Source organism: Equus asinus, chromosome 12, assembly GCF_041296235.1.
Source record: "Equus asinus isolate D_3611 breed Donkey chromosome 12, EquAss-T2T_v2, whole genome shotgun sequence".
Classification (NCBI taxonomy): Eukaryota; Metazoa; Chordata; class Mammalia; order Perissodactyla; family Equidae; genus Equus; species Equus asinus.
The window spans coordinates 64,451,331-64,479,032 of NC_091801.1; the positions used below are offsets into that span (position 1 = coordinate 64,451,331).

General features: G+C 38.9%; 1 long non-coding RNA gene across 9 annotated transcripts in view; it reads left to right on the top strand.

Moving 5' to 3' along the window:
• Positions 1-27,702, top strand: part of LOC106823216 (uncharacterized) — a 231,676-nt gene that overhangs the window by 128,708 nt on the left and 75,266 nt on the right. For 4 of the 9 annotated variants that reach the window (XR_011493315.1, XR_011493307.1, XR_011493309.1 and 1 more), the window contains exon 4: positions 6,359-6,501. The exons of 2 other annotated variants lie outside the window; for them this stretch is intronic. This is a non-coding gene — a long non-coding RNA (uncharacterized lncRNA). Of the gene's footprint in view, positions 1-6,358; positions 6,502-6,670; positions 10,471-12,688; positions 12,827-27,702 lie in introns of those variants that run through there. 3 more of the 9 variants (XR_011493310.1, XR_011493312.1, XR_011493308.1) reach the window with 2 other exon arrangements.

Genomic DNA, 27,702 nt, shown 5'->3' on the forward strand with positions numbered 1-27,702 from the left:
GTCTTCAATGATCAAAACTTTATTGAGTATCTACTTTGTGCTAGGCACTGATCTAAATGCAAATATTATAGCAGAGAACAAAACTAGTTTATTCCTGCCTTTCTGGTGATGGAGACAGACGAGAAACTCCTAAGTCAATATAGAATATGTCAGATGTTAAGTGCTATGGAGAAAAGTGAGCAGGGTCAAGGTGTAGGGAGTACCCAGAGGAGAAGAGCCTGAAGGAAGCCAGGGAAGGTAAGAAGGCCAGTTAGGAGGCAGTTGTGATACTCTGAGCAGGAGTTGATAGTGGCTTGGACCATAATGGGGATGTGTAAAAAATGTGGTCAGTTTCTGGAGATATTTCATATATAGGGATGATGAGATTTTCTGATGACTTATATGGCTCCCCATTGCTCTTAGAATAAAGTACAGATCCTGATCATGGCCTACAAGATTTTACATGATCTTGTCTCTGCTTACACTTCTAACCTCCTCTTTCCCCTGGCTTCCCCATTGTATGTTCTCTTCTTTCACTCTACTCAAATTTACTAGTTACCTAAAAGAGCCATGCCGCTACTGGCAGCTGGTCATTTGCACATGCCAGTCTCTCTTAAGACCTTATTTACCTGAATAAGCTCCTTCTCCTCCACCTTCAGGCCCCAGCTTACATGTCCTCTATTCTCAGAAGCCTTCCTTCTTTTCTGGAAATTAGGTTAGGTGTCTCTCCTATGAGCCTGACCCCAAGGCTTACTCGATCTTCTACAGCTAATCAGACATCCAAAAAGCTGTGCACACTCTTCTTGTAATCAAAACTCTCAGTTGTTTAGTGCCATCATTAACTATGTTTTACCTTCAGAGCTCTTGGTTGGGGGAAGAGTTGAGGAAGGATCTCTTTAGACCACAAACACAAAGGTACAGGACCCAAAGCAATAGAGATGCTTGGCAGTCGTCATACCATCCAATGAATACTTGGTGTAGATGCTCTTCAGTGTGTTCATATTTAGAAACAACTTTTTACTAATGAAGAATAATTTCATAAATCACTGAATTTTTTGGGGGGAACCTAATGTTTTGCCACCATGGCTTTAATTTGCCCTCATTTTCTCAAGATTTTAATTTATTATATTCACTTATTTTAATGCTTTGTTTTACTTCTTGGCTGTGAAGATACGACTGTTAATCAGCAGCTCATAGTGCACTGTAGAAAGAGCTATTGCTTCTTCTATTAAACAGCATACAAAATAAATCACATGCTCATTTTCCGAAATATGGAGCGAATTTCTTCAAACGTTGGAAACACTCCATTTCCATGAAATAAATCTCCCCAGACTGGTAAATTCCCTGAGATTATCATAGCAGACTTGTTAAGTCGAACTGAGAAAGGATTTCCATTTTGAGAGAATACTGCTTTTGGCAGCCAGAGGAGCTTTCTGTAGACATCTTTTTGAGAATGGGATAACTCATCTGAATTCATCATAGCCAGAAATAAAGATTCTTGGTGTCTGATGTAGGTGCATTACCGGAAGGATGGTAAGTCTGGCTTAGTAATACTTGCAAAAATTGTTTATGGTTGGCACTCCCAATGTGTTTTAAAGAAACTTTTTTCACATTTGGTTAAATGTTTCTGTCTTTTCATTATTTATTTGAAGTCTGCCTTCAAAATGCTCAAAGTAAGGTTGTTGTTGGACAGACCTCTATCTGAAATCCAGGAAATAGTTTTCACTTTGGCTTCAGTTAGAATCCACATCATGTATATTAATACAATTTTCTCATTCTAAACTACTTTTTGTTTCTCAGTTGCAGCCAGGATTTTATTAGCATGTTTAAACCAATAAATCCTCATCTTTCCTGGAGTGAGCTAATTGTGTTCTATAATGAAGAGGTCTGAACTTCATTTGTCAAATATACGTTTGCACGCAGCCCACCTCATTGAAAGGAGACCAGCTTAAGGAGGAAGAGTGTCTTTTCAAAGACCTATGTTGAATGAGTACTTCAAAAGAATCTTTCCTTACTAATGACATTGTAAACAACTTAATTCGGTAAATGTCATTTTTTGCTGGATGTATGCAAGCTCTTCCTACTAATATTTACAAATCTACTTCATGATATGCCATTTTCTGTTGGTTAGAATGCTCATCTTACCCACAACATTCTGTTATATGAAAAATACATAGTCATTAACTTGTTTTATTACTTCCCCTGAGAATGACCTTTCTGTTCTTTGCTTGGCTAAATCCTCTGCCCCTTTCAATCCAGCTAAAATCTCACCTTGCAACCTTACCTAATTTTGGCAGAATGTTGTGTAGATCATGGAGCTTCCACTACTAAGTGTATTGTGTACTCTAAGTCGAGTCAATACAGACAAATATTTCCTGGATGTCAAAGATTTGTCCACCTAGAAGAATTACTTTAATTTATTATTATCTTAATAGAAATTGCAGGCAGTGGGATAAGTTTTGTTTATTTGTTTGCTTTTACAACTCTGAGATGTGTTGTAGGGACATCGGTTGCTTTGGCCTTTCCAGAAGCCTTGTATCTTTATCCAGGTAACAGCACTCTGACGTACCTTGAGATTCCTTCCAGTGATGCCTCCAGGTGTGGACATATAATTGATCAGAGTAACTGAGGTTAAGTCCTAACCTCTTGTTAAAACTGTTGCCAACTGTCTTCATTGCATTGGACTTGGGGCTGTGAGGATGTTATCCTTGAGTTCTGGTGGCCATCATGATGGGAAAGCGTACTTAAAAATTAAGTCATTTCGGGGGCCAGCCCGGTGGCGCAGGAGTTAAGTTCCCACGTTCTGCTTCTTGCTGGCCCGGGGCTCGTGGGTTCGGATCCCAGGTGTGGACATGGCACCACTTGGCAAAAGCCATGCTGTGCTAGGCGTCCCATGTATAAAGCAGAGGAAGATGGGCATGGATGTTAGCTCAGGGCCAGTCTTCCTCAGCAAAAAGAGGAGGATTGGCAATAGTTAGCTCAGGGCTAATCTTCCTCAAAAAAAAAAAAGGAAAAGATTGTCATTTCAGAAGAAACAAGGTATATGGGAGAGATTACTTCCTGACAAAATTGAGCACCTGAATCCAGGTATACCAGAAGCTAGAGACTCCTGGGTTTTCAAGTTACGTGGTAAATATATTTCTTGCATTTTTATGTATGCCTTTTTTTTTGCTTAAGCAAATTTAGGTTAAATTTGTTTTCTTTTGTTTGCTGAGGAAGATTCACCCTGAGCTAACATTCATGCCAATCTTCCTCTATTTTTTAGTTTGTGGGCTGCTGGCACAGCATGGCTGCTAACAGAGGGGTGTATGTCCACACCCAGGAACCAAACCCGGGCTGCTGAAGTGGAGCACGCTGAACTTAACCACTAGGCCAAGTGGGGCTGGCCCCTAGGTTGAGTTTTTCATACTTGCAATTGAAAGAGCTCTGAATAAATGTATTAGTCCTAATTCTATAGATGAGGAAATTAAGCTGAGAGAGGTTCAGAAAAAACTGCACAGCTAATAACAAATGAAACTGTAATTGGCAGTCAGGTATATCTGACTCGGTGGTCCATTCTCTCTCTGCTCTACCATACTGCATTACAGTTTTCTGGAATGTTTTGGCTGGTATGTTTTGGCACCTATGCTGATATGTTTGGGCTGCTCGAAAAATTTTTATTTATTTATTTTTTGGTGGATAAAGGCCATGACTTGCAGTTGTATCATTTTCTATTAGTATTTTGGAGGAAGAGAATATGAGGGACACAGAAACACTTGTGTTCTGGGTATTTATAATAGAAGCTCCGTTAATACTCATTGAGATTTCCAGTGATTAACATTCATCATATGTGGTCTTTGGGTTTAAAGCACCTTGGTTGAAGTCAAAGCCATTCTTGTTCGTAGAAAGACCTGCTAGACTTTGAGTCTGTGTTACTCCAGTGTCTCATGTCCGCAATCCCTATCTCCATCAATTTGCGTTATTTTCAGAAACACAAACAAAGAATGAGTTAGACCATCACAAGGACATTCATATTGGGAATACTGGGACATTTATGACTACTCCTAGGCTGGATCAGAGACAAGTTTTCAAGAAACATCAGAATTTCATTCCTGGAACTGTCACTGCATTTCTGGGTAGCCTTGGGCGTAATTATATTCCTAGGTTTCTCCAAAGGGAAGATAATAGAGGTAGGAGAGGAATGACCAAACAGCGCCAAATGAATAAATTCATTCTTTGTAGTGTTAAGTACTGCATTCCCATTTTCTTGAAATTACCGTAAACTCACAATCCGGATTTCAGAGAGAGACTTGAAATTTCAAAAATAGCCCTTTCATTTATAGCTAGAAGAACAAAAACAAAAACCAAACAAATAGAAAACAGGCTTGGTGCACATACAACACTCCAGGCAGGTGGACCATTCTGGTCTATGTCATTTACTGAGACCTAATTAGCTAGGCTGCCTTGGTGGCATTTTCAGAAAGGAAACTGAAGTCCTCTGCCTGTAAATGTCTCCATTAGCTCAGTGTGTGTGTTTTCATTGGCCTTTGGAGAAGACTCTGGGTCTATTATGGTTTTGTTGATGGCTAACAGTATTCTTGGCGCTGAATGAGATATAGAAGAAGGCACAGGATCCGCCCAAGGCGCTTGCAACCTAAGTCAGTAAAACAAATAATTCACTATTAGTTTTGACCTTGCTGGAAATTGGGCTTAAATATCAGTGGTGCTAAATTCCAGAATATTTCTATTTATGCCCCTTTGGGATGGGCAGGAATGACATTGTGGAGCAACTGTATTGCCTGGTATTCTTCCTTTCTTCCATTTTTAGCATGTCCGTCTTTCTTCCATACTCCAAGGCTTTTTCCATGGCTGAGTTAACCACATACGTGGTCTCCCAGCATCCATTTGTTTTGATGTAATATTTGCCTTCACTTTAGTCCATGATAGTCAAATCTCATTTATATCCACCTACTGCAGGTGGTAGAAAAAAGTATTGAACCAGATAAACCCTAAATAATTGTTTTTATGTGGGAACAAATGTTTTTTCCTGTATATAATTACGTGACCATCTATGGAATTTCAAATAAAATAGTGAATTTTGAGTGTGAAGACCCAGCTAACCAGCAGTTGAAAAACTGTGCAACATCCTCTGCCCATGTAGTTTTTTTCCGTATTGGTAAAGAAGGAAAATATTACGCCTCAGACTCCCTGGTATTCATACATTTGGGAAGGATAGGTGAAGTAGATGTGGTGGGGGAAGGTGGAGAATGACGGCTGGGGAAGAGCCTGGAAAAGGGAGGCAAGAAATACATAATTTGAAAGGCCATTTTTACGGATGGGCTGAGGCTTTTGCCAAATGGAAGCCTGTATGAGAAAAAATAAATAGAGCTGTAGAGCTGTTTAAGAGTTAAGCAAGCTGTTGATCTTGCCTCTAGTCCATACATAACTCCTGCTGTACTAGGTCTGATGCATAAAGCTAATTGAAATCTACTGGTAAAGACCATCAGCATCAGTGAAAACAGAGGGACTACTGCTGCATGCAATAGCATGGGTGACTCTGACAACCATATGTTGAGCAGAAGAAGCCAGACACAAGAGACTAGACACTGATTAATTCCATTTAAGCAAAGTTAAAAAAAACAAGCAAATTAGTCTGTGGTGTTAGGACTCCATATAGGGTGGCCCTTGGAGGGGTGATGACTGAAAGAAGGGGTGACAGGGGTGCTCTGGGCTATTTGAAATGTTCTATTTCTTGATTGAGGGGATGGTTATATGGGTATACCCCATTTGTGAAAATTTATCAAGCTGTATACTTGTAATTTGGGTATTTTTCTCTATATATTTTATACTTAATTAAAAAATATTACTTAACAATTGCTAATGTCTATTAGAGAGATGTTTGTATGCATGTATGTTATGGGGCCATTAAAAACTGCTGACTAACTGTATTTGCTTGTTTTTTCAAATTAGTAGCTGACTGACATTTGATTTCTGGGAGATATTTGTTAAGTAAATAATTTCTGGTTACAAAAAAGGAGCCAGTGGGTTTTGGATGGTAGCCTAACGGATACCTAGGTATTTATGAGTCGGTATGTACCCTCATCACAATCAAAGGCAGTTAAACTAAGAACAGGGTACTGTTAGTGTACTGAATGTGGGATCAGGAGGAGAGTTGTGGGGCTAGATTATGGCAGTTTCACAGAAGATAAAGAAAAATGATCTTTACTCAGTTCTTCCTCAGATCCTGAAATGTGTGGCAGCTACTGTCATCAGAGGTTGTCACCCTCCTTCACTCCATAACCCACTTCTGACCAGCATGTCTAGGAGGAGAACTTGTTCACTCTCTTCCCCAGCAGAGACATTTTTTCTCTCTCTCTGTCTCTCTCTCTCTATTTCACAGGAGGGGAGTAGACTTCTGAAAGAATATGGTTGACCTTGTTATACAAGAGATCAGAGAGAGAAGAAATACAAGAGAGAATGAGAAGGAAAAGGAGGAGGGAAAGAAAAAGGAAAAGTGGAATAAACCAAGAGAGATGTGTCAAGGTAATTTAGAGGTTGTAATCTTCAAAGAAAGACCTATTAATAATGACAAAATGGCAAGATCTTCACACTGTCCTATTTAAGAAAAATGTTTAAAATATACTTACTATATGCTAGAAACTGCCTCCATGCTATATGCCCAATATAATTCCACTTAATTTTACTTTTGTAGATGATAAAATTGAGGAATCAGGAGGATTTTGAACACAGGATGTCACACTACAGTCTAAACCTTCCTTGTTCACTAAGCTAAACCCTCATATTTGGAGCCTACTGAATGAGAAGAATAATGCAATGTGTTGAATGCCTACAACACCTCAAGGACCTTTTTTTCATCTTTTACTTTTTAAAATTTTATTGTAGTAATAACACTTAACATGAGATCTACCTTTCTAAAAAATTGTTAATTGTAGACTACATTATTGTTGACTATAGGTATAATGCTGTATAGCAGGTCTCTAGAGCTTATTAATCTTGCTTGATTGGAACTTTATGCACACTGATTAGTAACTCCTCATTTCTCTCTCCCCCTAGACCGTGGTAACCACAATTCCACTCTTTGATTCTATGAATTTGACTATTTTAGATACCTCACATAAATGGAATCATGCTGTATTTACCTGTGACTGGCTTATTTCACTTAGCATAGTGTCCCAAAGTTCACTTACGTTGCCACATATTCCAGAATTTCATTGTTTAAAAGGCTGAATAATATTTCATCATGTGTATATACCAGATTTTCCTTATCCATTCATCTGTCGATGGACATTTAGGTTATTTCCACATCTTGGCTATTGTGAATAATGCTGCAATGAACATAGTTGTGTTAATATCTTTTTGAGACCCTGATTTCAATTCTTTTGACTAAATACCCAAGGGTGGGATTACTGGATCATATGGTAGCTCTATTTTTACTTTTTTGAGCAACTCACATACTGTTTTCCATAGTGGCTGCACCATTTTGCATTCCTACAACAGTGTACAAGGGTTCCAATTTCTCCACTTATACGTTTGTCCTCACCAACATATTTCAGCTTAAATAATTTGTTTTTGTTCTCTCTGGTCAACACATGCATGTGGCTAAGACTGGTTATCTGTGCCCATTTCTATCTGTTACTTGTCGTTGGCTGTGACCTTATCATTTGGGGTTCCAATGAAGGACGGCCTGGAGCTGGACTGGACCGCATGGAGCCACTCCAGGCCACATGGACCCTCTGGCCACTCTGGTCTGGACTCATTCCTCCTCCCACCAGGACTTATAAGGAACTGAGCCAGCTCCCAAGGGTAAAGATAGGTCACTAGGCAGATGACCATGTACCTTTAACTGCTGACCCTGATTTGTGTGTACTGGCTTTGAGGCAGGATTCTTGTGGCTTCTTTTTACTCTGAGTTTATATTTAAGCAAAGATTAGATTTGCTGTGTGCCTCTCACTTACACATGAAAGGTTGGGTGTACATCATTGGGTAGTATCCCACAAAACCAATGGGCTATAGAAGTCAATTGTGCCCTGTATAAGTGATCAACTTGGGCAATCAAACATTTGAGTGATAAAAATGACTAGAAATTTTGTAAAGGTCAATTTCAGGATATTGACAAGTGTTTGAGCAGCCTTTGCTTGCAAGTATTATGCTAGGTAATTTGGGGGATACAGAGGTGTGCTATCAAAGTCTGGAGTGATGAAAACAACTGGGATCAGGCTGTGCAGTACTGTACTGAAAACCAAGCCTGCGCTGACTGAAGGTAATTAGGAAAAGGAGCTACCAATGGGCAAATGCTAAGATGAGAGAGACGGCCACTTCACAGTGCAGTAAAATGATCTTTCCTTCTGTCTATATGAGTGATCACTTCTACATATTTACAAAACAGATGCAATGATTATTGGTGGTTTGTGTAGAGTATGTCTTCGTTGGCCAAATAAGTTAGGGAATGCCAGCTTAAGAAAAATGTATACAGGTTTCTCTCCCGTAGGACCTTTCCAAACTTTTTGTATGCTAATTTTAAAGCTCTAAGGCAGAGCTGAACTTTCTGCTTTCCCACATTTTGCACTTTGAAAACATTTTCATATGCGACATCTTCTGGAACTAGTCTTTGGAAAGACTAGAAACAATGGTTTAACATTTTCCAAGTCATATGCCTCTCATTTCATGTTGTCTTTCTGTTTAGGTCTGGAGGAGAAAATCTAGGCAGTATAATTTAGTGGAAAAGTGACCAGAGAGTAGCCCAAGACCTGGGCTCATCACTCAAGCCTGTTTTGGTTTCACCTTCTATGAAAATAAATTCTTTCCTACTGTCCTCAACAAAGTGAGCCTACTTGAGACTCATTGACCCAGAGACTGCGTTGGCCAAAGGATTTCCGGTTTCCCAAGTCAGGGAACAAATCCAGCCATAAATCCTTTAAATGCAATCCCAATATGCATTTTCCTTTTCTTTTCTCAAAATATTCAGCTCTGAGCCCTTACTTTGTGGCTCATTTTGTGTTTGTCCAAGGCAACCCAAAGAAATGGAGTTAGTCAGTGATAGAAAGGTCCGAAAGGGATGCATCAGTTCAAGTCTCCTGTTTTACAGACAAGGAATCTGAACTTTGGAGTTTGACTTTCCCTTGGATTATAGTGCCAGTCAGTGTGAGGGACGGTAAGGAAATTAAGGTCACCTGACTCAGTCTATGCCACTTCCTATAGCGGTGTACAGAGACCCTAGGATCACCCTGAGGTTTGAGTCCCTTGACAAAAGATTAATCTAGGGGAAATGCCAGGGAAATTCCTCAGTTTCACCCAGATCCTCTTGCTCTTCTCAGAAGCAGTAATTCTCAACTTAAATATTGTTGCTCTTATATCTTGGGGAAAACTGTTCAACACAAGCGATTGAGGCTTAAAAACTCCATTGGTCTGTTAGGGATTTATCTAACTCTGTCCCAGAACTACAAAAAAAAAAGAATCCCCCCAAAACAACACAAAAAATCCTATTAACAGATTCTAGATGCTGTTATATCAAGGGTCCCGGGAAATGATTGAGTTTAACACTTGAGGGCTACAGAATGAGAGCTAGGGTAAATGCATGGTGTTGCTAAACCTCAGGCAATTTAACTGTGGCTGCCAAGGCATCCACAGAAAGACTTTTTCAATTGGTATATTTATACTTTCTTTACTTAGTATTGATTCTAAATAAGGATAAAACCCATCCTTGATGGGAAGCCTATGAGTAAGAACAGATGAATTAAAGTTTGTTTTATCTTCCCACTTTCCTTTCGCTGTAGCCAAAAAAAGCCTTCCCTTTGGAGGCAAACGGGATGTGTTCTAGAGGCAGCAGCCACTGCCTTCAGAACAACTGCATGATGAAGTGGTAGAAGAGGCTAGAGCAAGAGGAATGTTGGGTTCTGGTGCAGGTCCAGGGCTTCCTAAACCTTTTGTCTGTAAAACTGGGGGAAATAGACCATCTTAAAGGTCCACAGGTCTCCAAACTTCCCCTGCTCCCTGTTGTATATTGATGCAAGGGGATATCATATTCTAAACTCTATATTCTTCTTAAAACACCTGCTTTGGGGCCACCAATAAAGCAAGTTCTCTCTCTCTTTTAGGTGTTGCAACAGACTGACTTCACTGTAGATATTTACTCATTGATTATTTGTGGACTTGAGAATAATCTCTGGGTAGTTTGCTTAATGGCAGAAAATGAGTGGACAGAATGAGTGACCAAAGTATGATTGTTTAGCTATTAGCTGCTCATGGTTGTGTGAGTGGGAACAGACTTTGGAAATACAGAAGTTTTAGTTCTGGAAAATTCTAGCTGAAAAATGTCAGGCAAGTTATTAAGTCGGTTTGTATCTCAGTTTTCTTCTCTCTAAAATGGACATAATAATCACCTTGCTGTTCTTTGTCAGAGTAAAATGAGCTAACATATTCAAAGAGCCCAATATAATGCTTATTATGTGATGGGTAATAAATATAAGCTGTTATCAATAAAAATCACATAGGAATTTTATCTTTTTGTCGTTTTCTTGGTGTTTTCACAGAGTCTGGAAAACTATATCTGTTTCAAAAGTGTTCGTTGAATAAAGAAATAACTCCCTTGACATATTTTAAATTCCTATTATCCCTATAGAGCTGTCATAAAATTTCATATAATGCTACTAAATGAATTGAGAATAGAATTGTTTGATAAGGTAAGCAGAGGTATGATGATATGATATTACAATGTTCTAGACTATTTAATTTATTCACCAAAGTAGCAGCTCCATGGGGCAACACTTGGGATATATTTATTCAATCGGATCTATCTTGAGAATTTTCTGTGCACTGCCTTCTGTACTTGGAGGACAGCAATGGTCAGCAAGAGAGGTCATAATGATGGACAATCAATAATTATGCCTGGGCCTGGACATAGGGTTGTAGATGGATGATTTAACACAAGCCATAGCAACAATAATCTTATGAGGTAGACAGTAGTATTGTCCTCACTTTACAAAAATGAAAATGAATCCCAGAGAGACAGAATAACTAGTCCAAGTTTATAGAGGTGTAAGAGGCGGGCACTGTATTCAAACCCCGGCACTCCGACTCTCCAAGTCCGCTGTTACTACTCTGCCATGTGAGATTTCGTCCTTTAGGAAATTTACACTCTAATCAAATAAAGTCAATCAATGCAATGTAAGACATGCTCCAATCCAAGGAACACTTAGGTGATTTGGAGCACTTGGGAGGTACTATCTGAAAAGCAATTGATTTGCTAGGCTTTCTGCCTTTTTTCCCCCCAGCTACTTCCTCACTTATACTTGAAAGTTTCTTGATGGGTTATTGATGGGTTTTCCCCTCCCTTTCTCATAGAACTGCTGTGATTCATTTAGCTGGAGGTTTCAACTGAGAGGGAAAGTACCAGCCTTTGGTCATGTTTACTCACTGGCTGTCTATGGGGGTTACGTGTGGTCATCCAAAGACATCAAACACTCCATTGTATTCAGAACAATGCTGCTGCTGGCCTGTGAGAAGGAACTAGATAACCCCTCTGCTATCTCTAGTTTCTCTGATACAGTTCTGCAAACAGTGCAGCAGCTATTCTCATAAAACCTCCTACATGAACTTTGATTCTTTCGAGGGTGGCTCTGGAAAAACCAAGGAGAGAAGATAGAATTAGTATAGCAGTAGCTGGCTGGCCAGGTTTATTCAGATCCTACATGTACAACAGCATTTCTAGGAGCCATTAGGATCCTAAGGAGAAAGAACAATCAAAAATAGGTGTCTTTCTCTCACCTGCCTGATACGAAATTTGACATTGCCCCATTAGAGTGGCCCATATTAGATTCTTTATAGACAAGAGCTTTCTCTGGATTAAGGTTTTTGGTTTTCTATTGCATTGATTTATTAGTACCTTATCTTAGGGGCTGCTTACTTGATTAATTAATGCGTTCACATCTGATTGTCACTTGGCAGAGAGACTGTGAGTGAGTAGGGTTCTGATACAGAGAGATGTGGGGGAGGAGTCTGCAGGATGGGTGGAGACAAGCCAAAGCATGCCAGAAGGCATTGAGAACCAAGGGAAGAACATCTTTCATAGTTGGGAAGAAAGGGAGTTGGGAAATAACAAGGCAAATTCCCTTTTACCTTAGCCTGGTCCAACTGTCTTGCTTACAAATATTACTTCCATTCATTCATTCATTCTTCATTTATTTAGTTAACTCTTCTCCAGACACAGTACAAGGCAAATCACCAAAAAGATTACAAAGTGGAGGGAAACTCAGTCCCTCCTTCAAGTTCACAATCTAAGAAGGGACATATGTGTGCACAATTAGGACTGCAGAGGGCCTGGTTTTAGAAGGGATGTGTGCGCACAGTGGCATAGAGCCATGAAACTTAGGTCCTTTTTATCTGGGTCCTGAGAAAGTGCAATAGAAGATGGAGGGGCAGGTGTGGCTTGGACTCATGGTGAAACTTCTCCAGTTCACCTCCTCATTGGTGGAGTTGACTTACATGGGGGTACTTGCCCACAGCCTGGGGAAACCTGCCAGCAGCACCTTGACCTTGTGTAAGCTGTTTTGCTGAGTAAATCTGGCCAAGGCAGGGGTGTGCACGTAGATAATGAGAATGCTAACAATTACAGCTAGCAGTTTTTTTGTACTTTTTATGTGCCAGACGCCATAATAGAATACTTAATGATCTTGGCAACCCTATAAGTACTCTTATTATTCCCATTTTACAGATAAGGAAACTGATGCTAAGGGAGGTTAAGTATTAGGCCCAAGGACACACAAGTTAAGTGGCAGAGCTGGGATTTCCTTCAGCAGTTCAACTTTACCTCCTAAGCCTGAATAAGGATATCCAGCACTTCCTAACAGAGGTAAGTGGAGTCTCCTTTGCAAGTACCTCTAAGAGCATTCATGCTAGGGATCCAGAAGGGTCTGTGGGAGTGCTAACTGTTGGAAAGGGAAGCACATACCCTCCGGGGATAGTAGTGGTCTTTGGTTTTAGGGGAGAGGAGAAGCCAAATGAGACCAACTTTGGTATAGGTAGTGGTTAGGAGCAGGTGTGCGGTGAGAACAAGGGGTAATGGCGTCTTCCCAGTGATCCAAGAAACTGACTTTCATGTCCTACTTTTTTGAAGATGCAGTGTAGTGATGTTCTCTGAGCCTAAGGTCTCTGCTCAGCTGGACAGGGATGACTGTCCTCATTTTAATCTTCAAAGCCAACATCACTATCAATTGAATAGGAAAACGGTAGCAATTTTTCCTTCAATGGATAGTTTAAACAAATATTTTTGTTTTGTCTGTGGGAAACTATAATAAAACAGAACTAGCCTTCCAAACACAGGTTGCACTGTATAATTAGGTAGGTAAACATGGCTGTAGAAGTTGAACTGCACGAACCTTGAACCAACAGCAGAGAAAAGAAGATGATAGTTATCTATTGGTGAGGATATAATTCTGACAGTGGCCAAAGGAACAATGTTTCCTTGATGATAGCTTTACCCTCAAACTTTGGTAAAAATGTGACTTCGTATACTGCCCTGAAAGAGCGTGTTTTCAGTTGAAGATGGTCAGTATTCATTTTGGCTTTTGACATCAGTACTAGAAGGTACTGATGTAAAACCTCTTATTCATTTAAGTTTTCTAAAGTATTGCCTTGATTTTAGACAGAAAAGAAGCACAAGTGAGGGTACGAAACAGAAGCCTAACTCTGAATGCTCTGTACACAGGATTTGGGCCTTTCTTCGAAATGAGGGAGTGTCTGAAAAAATATGATCCCTTTTCATGCTGTGTAACCCCCAGCCTTTTTAGTGAACTGAGTTGTAGAGTATCCATTCAAGCCAGGTTTCTCCTGGGTGCTTTTGCCCTGTTGAACTCTGTAGTCATCCTGTCAATCATTTTGTGTGTTTTATATAGTTGGCATGGGAACTATGAAAATAATGCTGCAGTATATCCTTGCACAAATATCTTTAAACATTGGCAAGTAGACCTATAGGAAAGAAACGGAAAGGTGAGATGTGTTTTTGGATTTGATGAACACTATGAGATTAGATTTCAAAAAAGGCTCTGTTTGCTCTCCTACATAGCGTGCATGAAAGTATCCATTTTCTTGCACTGCCACTCTTACCAACATCAGATATTATCTTTTTTTTATTTTTATTTTTTGGTGAGGAAGATTGGCCCTGAGTTAACCTCTGTTGCAATCTTCCTCTAGTTTGTATGTGAGATGCTGCCACAGCATGGCTTGATGAGTGGTGTGCAGGTCCGTGCCCAGGATACAAACCCGCAAACCCTGTGCTGCCAAAACGGAGCATGCAAACTTAGTGACTACACCACTGGGCCAGCCCCCAGATATTATCTTTTTAATTTTTGTAAATCTGATGGGTGACAAATGGCATCTTAGTGTCATGTTAATTATTTCCATTTCCTCAGTTACCACAAGTCAAATATCTTTTAACGTTTATTGGTGATTTATTCTCTTCTGTTTTTGAACTGTCTGTTCAAACCCTTTGTGGATTTTCCTAATGGTTTTGTTACACTATTCTTAGAGATTTGTAAGAGCTTTTAACATTATGAGTATTGATTTTATTTTATTTTATTTTATTTTATTTATTTATTTTTTTTTAAAGATTTTATTTTTTCCTTTTTCTCCCCAAAGCCCCCCGGTACATAGTTGTGTATTCTTCGTTGTGGGTTCTTCTAGTTGTGGCATGTGGGACGCTGCCTCAGCGTGGTCTGATGAGCAGTGCCATGTCCGCGCCCAGGATTCGAACTAACGAAACACTGGGCCGCCTGCTGCGGAGTGCGCGAACTTAACCACTCAGCCACGGGGCCAGCCCCATTGATTTTATTTTTTGTAAATATTTTTTCCCCCGTTCCTTGTTTTCTGAAGATCTTTATGATGTCTTTCAAAGTATCTAAGTTGAAAGATTTAGGTAGTAAAATCTACCATTCTTTGTATTTATGTCCTTTGAGTTTTATATGTTGCTTAGAAAAACTTTCATATATATATGGTTTATAGTTTTTTCTAGTGCTTTATGTTCATAATTCAGGTCATAATTTATTAATAGTCTTATTAACATCTATTTCTTTCTCATACTTTTTAAAACTTTTTTATGCATTTGAGTCTTAAATTTGTGTATATAATGAAATATATAGCTTATTTCTTCCAAATAGATTTCTAATTTTTTCCAACTACATTTTGAGTAGCATGTATTTTGACTTTCAGATTGACGTGCCACCTTTATCACATAATAAATTCTTATATATGTTCATTTCCAGACTTTTATATTCTGTTCCAATTTATTTGTCTATTCTTGATCCAGTCACCACAATGTTTTAATAACCATAACTTTATATTTTGATTTGGTCCACTGTGGGTTTTTTTGATATAGTTTCTTAGCTATTCTTGGACAAATACTCTTTGGGTTAACTGTAAGAGGGGGTAGTAAATGGCCATTTAAAAAGTCTCAATGGAGTTTTGATTGAAACCAGATAGCATATGTAGACCTACTAGAGAAAAGAGAGTCATTTGTGCAAGCAAGGGCGTCTGCTCACACAGGATGTCTGCCGGTATATTGTCAAGAACTGGTACCTCTAAAATGTTTGAGTTGCTCAGCACACTCCCAAAGTTAACACTGAAGAAAAATTCTCTTACCTCTCTTAAAGAATGTTAAGTCCAAACTCTGCCTCATTTTATCTACAAAATAAAACTAAGATCCTGGTATGTCTGCAGGTTGTGGGACTATCATTTGAGAAACTTTGCTGTCTGGCTCTAGAAGTGATTCGCAATGGGACATCTGCATGATGTCAAAGTATTTGACAAATTCTGGAAACCTGGGGCTAGATTCCTTAGATTAGATTCATCATATCTTCAATGAAGACCAATTTTATTGGATTGTACAGCTTTTATCTAAGGCTATGCAAACACGATTCCAAGAGCGCCCCCCAATTCAGCTAATTTTCACTCAGGAAAACTATTAGTAACTTTCAACAAAAAGACTTACAAATATGTTATTTGACATTATATACACCAAATTATTAGAGAAATTAATAAACTTTTCACTTTTTCTTTTCATACTTTCCTTCCTTCCAACAAGGCCTTAATTTATTTTCAAAAGATTGGAGAACATTGATAACATTCTCCAACATGTAGTTTTTACTTATTGTAACATTGTGACTCTTACAAATTGCAAGCAATCTAAATGTTCAAACAACTTAGGTAAATAAATTTTTGTATATCCATAAAGCATTATATTATATAGCATTTTGAAGCAATGAGAGATTTTATATGTAAGGGCATGAAAGGTTTAAGATATATTACTGACTAGAGCTGAATCAATCTGCAGGACAACATATATAATATAATCCACTTTTGTGTAAACTAATTGGTTTATTAAACACACACAGACATACCTAAAGAAATATGAAAAAAAAATCACTGAATTTTGGACTTGGGAAGTATAAAATTATAATTCTACCTTATAAGTATTTATATCATTTAAAATTTTTAATGTGAGCATATATGTTTTATAGACAAACAAAAAAGATTTTAATTTTGGAAAATGCCATTTTTTAGCTTGATGATCTTACTTCCTATAATAATCTTTCTCATTATCATAAATTATCGGGGTTGACTATGGCTCAGAAATCTTATGTTTTCTTTCATTACAACACTATCTGTAGATATAATTCAGGAGTATTAGCATTATCACAATTCCTTGAACTGAGTGCCAGCCACAGAACCCAGTATGTACATTGCCTCGTTTAATCCTCAGAACATTCCTTTGGGCTAGATAATATCCCCATTCTACAGAGAAGCAAAACTGAATTTTAGAGAGATTAAGTTACTTGCCAAAGTCCTTCAGCCAATTAGTCAGCATCCTAAGGAGTCAAACTTTAATCTCTGATCCCAACCATGGCCTCCCCACTATCCTACAAAACAATTTCCATATGGAAATTAATAAACACAAACTGGAGAGACTTCTCAGAATTCAAGGCCACAAATTTCCCATATTTCTTTTGTAGGTTAACTTAGTAGGGCTGCCAAACCATCAGAATGGATAAAGTGCATAGTAAAGATACCGTGGAAAACCACTATTTGCTTAAGTCTGTAGCCTTCAGATCTGTTCTCTCGGTGAAAAAAGCTAACACTAACCAGCATTGTCTTTCCTTAGGGAGTGTATTAGTTTGCTAGGGCTGCCATAATAAAGTACTACAAATTAGGGGGCCTAAACAACAGAAATGTGTTGTCTCACAGTTCTGGAGGCTAGAAGTCCAAGATCAAGGAATTGGCAGGGTTGCTTCCTTTTGAGAACTGTGGTAGACAATCAGTTGCCTCTCTCCTAGCTTTTGGTGGTCTGCTGACAGTCTTTGGGGTTCCTTGGCTTTTAGAAGCATCACTCTGATCTCTATCTTCATCTTCACATGCTGCCCTCCCTGTGTTGCTGTCTGTAACCAAATTTCCCCTTTTTATAAGGACGCCAGTCACATTGGATTAGGGTCCCACCCTACTCCGGTATGGCCTCATCTTAACTAATTACATTTGCAATGACCATATTTCTGAATAAAGGCACATTCTGAGATATGGGGGTTAGGACTTCAACATATGAATTTCAGGGGACAAAATTAAGCCTATAACAGAATGTGACTTTCTTCTCCCTGAGGCTGAGGAGCATGCTACAGAATCCTCTCTTCACATTCATGAGCCAAATGTCCTTTTGCATCCCTGTCTGTGGGTGAGAGCATCACGGTTCTGCACAAATTATTCTTCAATATTCTTCTCTGTTTTCCTTCATTATTTAGACACTTTGAGGAGACATTTGACTTTAGCTTCTTGTTCATACTGCAGTCTTCTCTTAGGCAACCTGGTGCTGGCTTTCTATGGTTGCTTGGAAGGTGCTGTGCATTTTAAGTTAGTTTACCAGGCTTGGGAAGTAAAATAACTTCATTTTTCAAAACCACCCCATTCCTAATTTGGAGGAAATGGAGACCTCTGTATGCAAAGAATTACTCTTACTGGGGCTTCATACATTTCTGAGGCAGGACCCTCATCTTAAAAACTTACAATGTCAAACCTGTACACTTTTTTCCCCCTGAGTTGCAACCTCCTAGAGTAACATAGAAAAGAGCTAGAAGCTTTGATTGGAATTAGCACTAGTCATTAATTTCTTCTACCTAGACAAAAAACCCATGAATTTCAGATCAAGTTTTATGCTTAGAGGTAGCTGTGGGGGTGTATAAAAAGACCATGGTGGCAGACACCACAAATCTCCTGCATATTCGTTCTCTCTGCTTCCAATAATATAACCTGGTTTTCCTCAGAGAAGCAACAGTCTCCATTTACCTCTACAGAATTCCTTATAGCTATGCCTGGCCTGGCCACATGGCCTGGTTTTGGCCAAAGAAATGTAAGCAGAAATCTACTGGATAGAGCTTTGGGAAGAGCTATAGTTTTCTTTTTTGCTTTTATCTCCAACTGTGGCACTATCATTCTCCTGGTTGTAATGTGCTTGATCTACCTTCATCTGAATTGTAAGCAGAAAGATGAGGGGAGGACAAAGGGCTCCAGCTACATGCAGCTAAGAAAGCTAGGAAGAGCCTTAGTCTTTAAGGAGTTTCATGATAGCTACTCCAGCCCTCGACTACCCTCCTCTGGAGCTTATTGCATGAGAAAAACTCTTATTTGGTTAATATGCTATAACTGGATTTTTGACACATGCAGTTGAGTTCAAGCCTGATTTATACATCAGCCATCTCTGGCTTCTCTCTAAAGGTGAGCAGTTGATTCATGTTGAACAATATAGTGCCCCGAGCCTGAAAACACTTCTGCTGTTTCCAGGAGCAGCTCCTATCAGTGAGATCTCACTATGAAGGTGACTACTGCTATGGCTTCCAACTGATAGCAACGATGACAGCCCCTTAAGAAATCTGCCCTCAGCAGCTGCTCTGGGAAGCAGTGGATCTTTGAATTTCTCATTAATGCTGTAGTGTCTCCAGCAGATTCCAGGCAGATGCTGGGCCCACCCATTACAGGGTCAGCTCAAGGTGTTTTGTCAAGAACTCTTGGAGAGCATGTTCCTTTTGAGTTCTCTACTATGTTAGTCAGATAGCACATAGGTCTTTCAAAGAAAAACTATCCTGGGGAACTTCCTGAAAGCTCTCTGGAATTGGTCCAAGAAAATAAGGCTATATAATCTCATGTGCTGTCATAATTTTAGTGTTTATCAAGCCTATTTTACATTTTCTTTAACCCACCCCATATCTCCTAACCCGTGTAAGTGGGGACTCATAGCTCTTAGATGTAAACCCCTTTTCTGGAGCATTAACAATTAGTGACATTTGATCACTGATGGACCACATGTACAGTGGTGGTCCCATAAGATTAGTACCATATAGCCTAGGTGTGCAGTAGGCTATACCATCTAGATTTGTGTAAATACACTCTATGATGTTTGCACAACAACGAAATCACCTAACAACACATTTCTCAGAACATATCCGCATTGGTAAGTGACACATGACTGTAGTAGACTTGACAAGAAGCCCATGTTCTTCTTAATAGGTATCCCTTGAGATATAAGAACATGATTGCCAGGGGCTGTGGGAAGGAGGAATTGGGTGTGACTATTGATGGTCCTGAGGTAGTAGCGCCATCGAATATGGCTATAAAATATTGCCAGTGAAAGTTTTATTTCTACTTTCTTACTATTCAACTTCTTAATCCATGGATCTTGAGAAGTTAGTTTATTTGATCAGAATTTGAGTTTAAATTTTTTTGAAAATGAAGAAAATGCCCAAAGGGCAAGGTTTCTATTATTGTCATGAGTTTCCTAAATTATAGGACATTCAGAGAAAGTGTGATAACTTTGTGAAATTGGCTACTAGATTATGTTTTATTCATCTCTGAATTCCAAATACTTGCCTGACATGATCTCGATGATCAATAACTCTCTTGAAAGGGACTATTTCTATTCATCATAATGGCAAACTTCAGATGCTCTTTGAAATAACCTCCCTCCAACCTACCTCTTCTCCCAAATTAAGTGATTTGACAAGGTCTCTTGCGTTTTTAATTGGACAGCTGGGGCTAGAACCAAAGTCTTGTATCTTCTAGACTGGTGTCATCCTTTGATCTTCATTCAGATCATCAAAACCCAGCATTGTTAAAACAACATTTTATTTAATGCCAAAAAGTGCTTCAGGATCATGGATACTCCTGATGACAAACCAGATCTCAAGTTTGGAAGTTCATGGAAATAAAAATTCGAGAATGGGACTATATATTGGTAGTTTGTGGCTTAGAATTTAGTATTTTTATGTTGACTTCTTTATATTAACTGAATTTCCATGACTCTGTCCCCTTGGATTGCAGTTGTAATTATGTAGCAGTTAACATCTTCTCTGGGCCCAGCACATCCCATAATTAGCTGTGTTCTCTCCACAGCGTATGACTCAACCCCATGTGGTTCTTCTATATCAAAGGCGGGGTGGCCAGATTTTTTTAACCACAATACTTGAGCATGTAGTGGCAGATGGCTGCACAACCCAAGTGCATCGGGTCCTTTTGAAGAACAACCTCACCAAAAACAAGCAAACAAACAAACAAAACCAGACCCTGAGATTTATTTTTAAAATAAGGAAAGAACTTTCTTGGGGATGTTTCCAAACACTGCATCATTTTAAAAGAAAAGCATGTCTTTTTTTTTTTTTTTTGGAAGAACTAAAATAGAAATAAATGAGTTAGAACTTTGAGGTCAGCCTTGATCAGGAAGGAGAGCACTTCCTGGTCTCTAATCAGAGGTCTACAGAGGTTTATTTGGTTGAGCTAGGGCATTGGGTATAATGTAGTATGTAGTGGGAAGAACATGTACTTGGGGTCAGGAGATCTAATTTCTTGTCTTTGCTCTGCTGCTAATTAGGTATCTGAAGCTTTCTGAGCTTTGGGGAACTCAATTCCTTCTATCTGAGATCATTTATGAAAAACCCCTATTATAAATGCATGGTCTTATATTATTAGACCAGCTGAAAAATAGAGCATCTCAGGCTCCCTTCCGCACATATACATTAATCAACACCTACTTGTGAAGCACCCTAGAGAAGGAAAGACTCAGTAGCTGCCCTGGTAAACTTATTACAGGCTTAGTGAAATGCGTCATCAGAGAATTCCTTATTATATTAGTAATAACACATCAGAATGGAGAGTGTTTTATTCACCAGAATTTCATAGGGGAAAACAACTATATTTGTTGGGAAAAGCACTTAGAATGGAAGGCTGGACCCAACTGGCATACATATGAGCTTTAGTGCTCTGTACTACTTAAGGGAACAGATTTTCTTGCCACTGCTCAGAGGGAGGGTACAGGAAAACAGGGAAAAGGAAAAGAGGGGACAGGGCTAGCATGAGGGTAGGGATGCTACATGATGTGCAAGGTGACACTGCCTCGTAACCCTCAAATATTGAATATTCTTAAAAATTCATAAATGCTGGTGTATGTATGTGTGAAGATGGGAAGAGATAATTAGAGAGAGAAGCTGTGAAGTGATCCTATTTTACACTCACACTCATTCTGAGTGATATCGAGCTCGAGTATTGGAATGAGGAGGCAGAGAGAGATAAGAGAAAACCAATCTTGAGGACTGGCAGGAATATTATGAAGCTCTCAATTTCCGGTCGGTGGAATTAGACTTAAGATCAAAGTCAACAGATCTTTAAAAGGTATTTATAACTTAAATACACCAGCTAATACCTATGATTTGTGCATTTTCCACATTCCAGGTCCTGTGCCAAATGCTTGATGTGTGTTTCCTACATACATACATACATGCAAGGATTATTCCTTTTAGTCTTTACACCAGCCCTGTGAAGTGGGTATTGTTAGCTCAGTTTCACACATGGAGAAACTGAGACTCAGCGAGGTTACATAAATTGTCCAAAGACACACAGTTATGAAGTAAAATCTAGATTCCAAATATGCTTGAAAATTGATTTATTAATTATTCATTAATATAAAAATGTGTTGAGCACTTTATCTACTAGACATCAAAGGGTGTACAAAGATGATTCTAAAGTAAATCTTGCCAGAGTGTATTTATTTTATGATCTAACTGGAAGACAGAGCTATGTTATCAAGACAATATAAGGCATAGGCCATGTGAGAGGTGTAAAGGCTGGCAATTTCAGAGGAGTCAAAGATCTAATTCCACCCTCTCCCACCCTCCCCAGATGTAGTCCGAGTCCTTTTATCTTGTACTGAAGAATACCAAACTTATATTCTAGATGTGACCCAAAGTCGGATGTTCTCTTTTCTGGTGTCATCAGTCATGACAAGGACTGGATTCTACCTCTTCATTATTTTCAATAGTTTTGACAGTCTCTATTGAAAATCCTTGAGATTGTGGGCTGTGGTCATTTCAGAAAGCACACTGCATTTGCTCCTGTACATTCCCCATTCAACATTTTTCGTCTCTTCGAGCTCCCTCCCTAGGTTCTTGTTTTTCTTTCGTCTGCCACATTCTTCCTCCTTACCTCTTGGGTGGCATCTCTCTCTCCTCTGGCTACCACCTCTACACATTCCCTCCCAAATCCTGCTCTGGAGAGATCTTAAGGAAATATTTTCCCAGCAAAGCAGATCTCTTTAAGGGAGGAATTTCTTGTCTTGTTGCTGATAAATTCTTCTTCATGTTGAAATATCTTTCGTGAATTTAGAGACCCACTTGAGCCTTCCTTTCCTCAATTGTTCTCTACTTTCTGAGGCTTGTCCAAGATCTCCACTCTCCAACACTCTTCGTTGATCTCAACCATCATGATGTCCTATTGCTCATTAGCTCACCAGTTTCCCTACACATTGAATAGGAGTATTTCGATAGTATGGAACTCATATCAGCCAAATATTTCATGTACAACTTTCATAAAAGATCTAGAGGGAGAAGTGATTAATGGCAATTAGGGGTGGCCTAGAGGTTGTCATTTGATTTTCCCTATTTCATCTATTCTAAAGTAAAGTTCACTTTCCAGAGGAAAAGAGGGCCCTTTCTTAATACATTGATATGATACCATAAAAACAATTTCATATGTTGGAGCTAGTACTGGCTCTGAAGTCAGAGAGACTGTATGAATCCCAGCTCTGCAGCTTACAGTTAGTTCTCTGACCTGGGCAAAATTATACTGGACCAGTCTCAGTCTCAGTTTCCTCATCTGGAAATTGGGATGATAAAACTGTCTGTACTTCATAAAGTTATTGTAAGGGTCAAGTACGATAAATGTGTATCTAGACCACAGTAGGTACTCAATAAATAGAGGAAGTTAGGTACATTGGGAATCTAAAGCATGTTCATTAGGAAAGCAACTCTTGCAAAAACGTAAAAATTCTCAAATTCACACATTCTCTTTGACCTTCTCACACCAACATTAGAAGGAGATGCATGGGTTGGCTATCCTTTGATTTAATCTAGTTATAATCCTGTAGATATATAATAGGAGTGTTCATAATTGAATTACAAAGTCAGCCAACTTAGAGAAGCCTAGGTTTGGCATTCATAGCTGAATAAAACATCGTACTTCGGAGTCTAGGTTTCGCATGTCTGCAATTCATTTCCTGAGAAGCCATCCAACTATGTGATTTTCCGTAGCTTCAGGCTTTGCTATTTAGCGAAGGACCTTGTTGGGCTTGTCATCAGTTCTGGCAGCTTCTGGCACAGGTGACTGTACACGGCTGGGGTAAGGACAGAATGTAGGTGGGGGCTTTCCAAATCCAGGGGAGAAGATTCTTCGTAATAACAAAGTGGATATATAGTTTCTCTGCGATATGAGACCTTTGTGAGGAAGTAGGGGGTCCACAAAGAGAGTGTGCTGAAAAGCTTAAGAATAATGATTGAATTTAATAAAAATTTCATGTGCAGTAAAGCTCCACATTCATCTTTGGGTTTTACATGGGAGACTACAAGGCAAAACCCTTTGAACCAAATTTCTAACTTATTGGCATGAGATACCTGGTATCTTACATGAAAAGGATAAGAAAAGTTTGTGAAGGAATAAGTAACTGCTGCCATTTATTGAGCAATTATTATGTTCCTCCTAAATTATAAAAAGTATTCTTATTTATTTATTTATTTATTTATTTATTTATTTATTTTTTGAGGAAGATTAGCCCTGAGCTAACATCTGCTGCCAATCCTCCTCTTTTTGCTGAGGAAGACTGGCCCTGAGCTAACATCCATACCCATCTTCCTCTACTTTATATGTGGGATGCCTGCCACAGCATGGCTTGACAAGCGGTGCCACGTCCGCACCCGGGATCTGAACCAGAGACCCCCGGGCCGCCAAAGCGGAATGTGCACACTTAACTGCTGCGCCACCAGGCTGGCCCCCAAAAAAGTAGATATTCTTAGTTTCCATTTTACAGATGAAGATTGTGAGGTTTAGTGATATTAAATGATTTGCCCAAGGTTCAAGAACTAAGGAGTTACTTCCAAGAATTCATCAGTTCAACAATTTCTTTCCATCTAAAAATATACACTAAGAATTGGTTAGTGATATCGTTAAACTTTATTTCATCCTGTTTCAAAAGACATTTTACCAGTGCCTTATATGTAGGACTGCTTAAATATGAAAGAATCCAGTTAGAAAGGCATGAGGACTACTTAACTTTTTCTGTACAACAGAGTAGCCAGTCAAGATAGTTTCTTAAATCCCTTTCTATGGAAAAAAATATTTTTGATTCTACAAAATCCAATACCTCTGAAAGGACAGGGCAATACTAATGAAATATATTCAGTCCTAGAATACTGGGAAGTCTTAAACAGATTCAAGGGGAAGATAACACCATCCAATCTGATCTAGGTTTTAGAATTTAGCTTTCTTCAGGGTGTGAAATCTCGTCTTTGTATACTTCAAAGTACTCATCACAGTCTTAGCAAAGAATGTGCCTTCAGTGAAATTTTATTGAAATAATAGTATTTAGACATTTCAAACACCTGGGAAAGTCTTGTTTCCATGTCTTTTATGATTAAAGCATTTTTTCAGGGGCTGGCCTGGTGGCGCAGCGGTTAAGTTTGCACGTTCTGCTTCTCGGCAGCCTGGGGTTTGCCGTTTCGGATCCCGGGTGAGGACATGGCACCACTTGGCATGACATGCTGTGGTAGGCGTCCCACATATAAAGTAGAGGAAGATGGGCACGGATGTTAGCTCAAGGCCAGCCTTCCTCAGAAAAAAAGAGGAGGACTGGCAGTATTAGCTCAGGGCTAATCTTCCTCAAAAAAAAAATAGTAGTTTTTCACAAAATAAACCAATAAACATGAAACAGAGCAAGGATAAACTCCCCTCAAACCTATGACATAGGCCAATTAATTAGGGAAAGTGAGATTATGGTTATTTGACATTTTACTGTATTAAAACATGGGAACTCACATTATTGACTGACGACCATTTAGCAAGATTTTCTATAGATTAACTCCTTTTCTGCGGTGGTTATTCACATTTTATTGGCAAAGAAATGGAGGGTGAGTGATATGTAATAAAAAGTGCCTAAAAATATACAGTGAGTTTAATAGATGAGCAAAATTTAAATCCTCGTACTTAAATGACTAGATTGACTCTGAACCCTATTCCTTTCAGTATACCATACCCTCTCCTAGTACTGAATATCAGTCCTGAAGTTTAGGATAGCTTTGTCTTACAGAGGTTGATCACAGGTACAAGAATAATCCCTGAGAGGTATCTGAACCAGCAGCCTCAGCTGCACATAAGAGCTTTTTTTTATATTATTTTTTTTATTGAGTTATTGATAGGTTACAATCTTGTGAAATTTCAATTGTACATTAATGTTTGTCAGTCATGTTGTAGGTGCACCACTTCACCCTTTGTGCCCACCCCCCACCCCACCTTTCCCCTGGTATCCACTAAACTGTTCTTGGTCCATAGTTTTAAATTCCTCATATGAGTGGAGTCATACACAGATTATCCTTCTCTAACTGGCTTATTTCACTTAACATAATTCCCTCAAGGTCCATCCATGTTATTGCAAATGGAATGATTTAGTTCTGTTTTGCAGCTGAGTAGTATTCCATTGTATATATGTACCACATCTTCTTTATCCATTCGTCTGTTGATGGGCACTTAGGTTGCTTCCACGTCTTGGCTATTGTAAACAGTGCTGAAATAAACATTGGGGTGCACAGGACTTTTGGGATTGCTGACTTCAGGTTCTTTGGATAAATACCCAGTAGTGGGATGGCTGGATCGTATGGTAGTTCTATTTTTAGTTTTTTGAGGAATCTCCATACTGTTTTCCATAGTAGCTGCACCAGTTTGCATTCCCACCAGCAGTGTATGAGGGTTCCTTTTTCTACGCAACCTCTCCAACATTTGTTACTATTAGTTTTAGATATTTTTGTCATTCTAACGGGTGTAAGGTGATATCTTAGTGTAGTTTTGATTTGCATTTCCCTGATGATCAGCGATGATGAGCATCTTTTCATGTGCCTATTGGCCATCAGTATATCTTCTTTGGAGAAATGTCTGTTCATGTCTCCAGCCCATTTTTTGATTGGGTTGTTTGATGTTTTGTGGTTGAGTTGCAAGAGTTCTTTATATATTAAGGATATTAAGCCTTTGTCAGATATATGACTTGCAAATATTTTTTCCCAGTTAGTGGGTTGTTTTTTTGTTTCAATCCTGTTTTCATTTGCCTTGAAGAAGCTCTTTAGTCTGATGAAGTCCCATTTGTTTATTCTTTCTATTGTTTCCCTTCTCTGAGAAGGCATGGTGTCCGAAAAGATCCTTTTAATACTGATGTCAAAGAGTGTACTGCCTACGTTTTCTTCCAGAAGCCTTATGGTTTCAGGTCTCACCTTTAGGTCTTTAATCCATTTTGAGTTTATTTTGGTGAATGGTGAAAAAGAATGGTCAATTTTCATTCTTTTACATGTGGCTTTCCAGTTTTCCCAGCACCATTTGTTGAAAAGACTTTCTTTTCTCCATTGTATGCCCTCAGCTCCTTTGTCAAAGATAAGCTGTCCATAGATGTGTGGTTTTATTTCTGGACTTTCAATTCTGTTCCATTGATCTGTGCACCTGTTTTTGTCCCAGTACCATGCTGTTTTGATTACTTTAGCTTTGTAGTAAGTTTTGAAGTCAGGGATTGTGATGCCTCCCGTTTTGTTCTTTTTTCTCAGGATTCCTTTAGAAATTCGGGGTCTTTTGTTGCCCCATATGAATTTTAGGATTCTTTGTTCTAATTCTGTAAAGAGTGTCATTGGGATTCTGATTGGGATGGCGTTGAATCTGTAGATTGCTTTAGGTAGAACGGGCATTTTAACTATGTTTATTCTTCCAATCCATGTACATGGAATGTCTTTCCATCTCCTTATGTCGTCATCCAATTCTCTCAGAAAGGCCTTGTAATTTTCATTATATAGGTCCTTCACTTCCTTAGTTAAATTTACCCCAAGGTATTTTATTCTTTTTGTTGTGATTGTGAGTGGTATTGTATTCTTGAGTTCTTTTTCTGTTGGTTCATTACTGGAGTATAGAAATGCTACTGATTTATGCAAATTGATTTTATACCCTGCAACTTTGCTGTAGTTGTTGATTACTTCTAACAGTTTTCCAATGGATTCTTTGGGGTTTCTATATATAAGATCATGTCGTCTGCAAACAGCGAGAGTTTCACTTCTTCCCTCCCTATTTGGATCCCTTTTATTCCTTTTTCTTGCCTGATTGCTCTGGCCAGGACCTCCAGTACTATGTTAA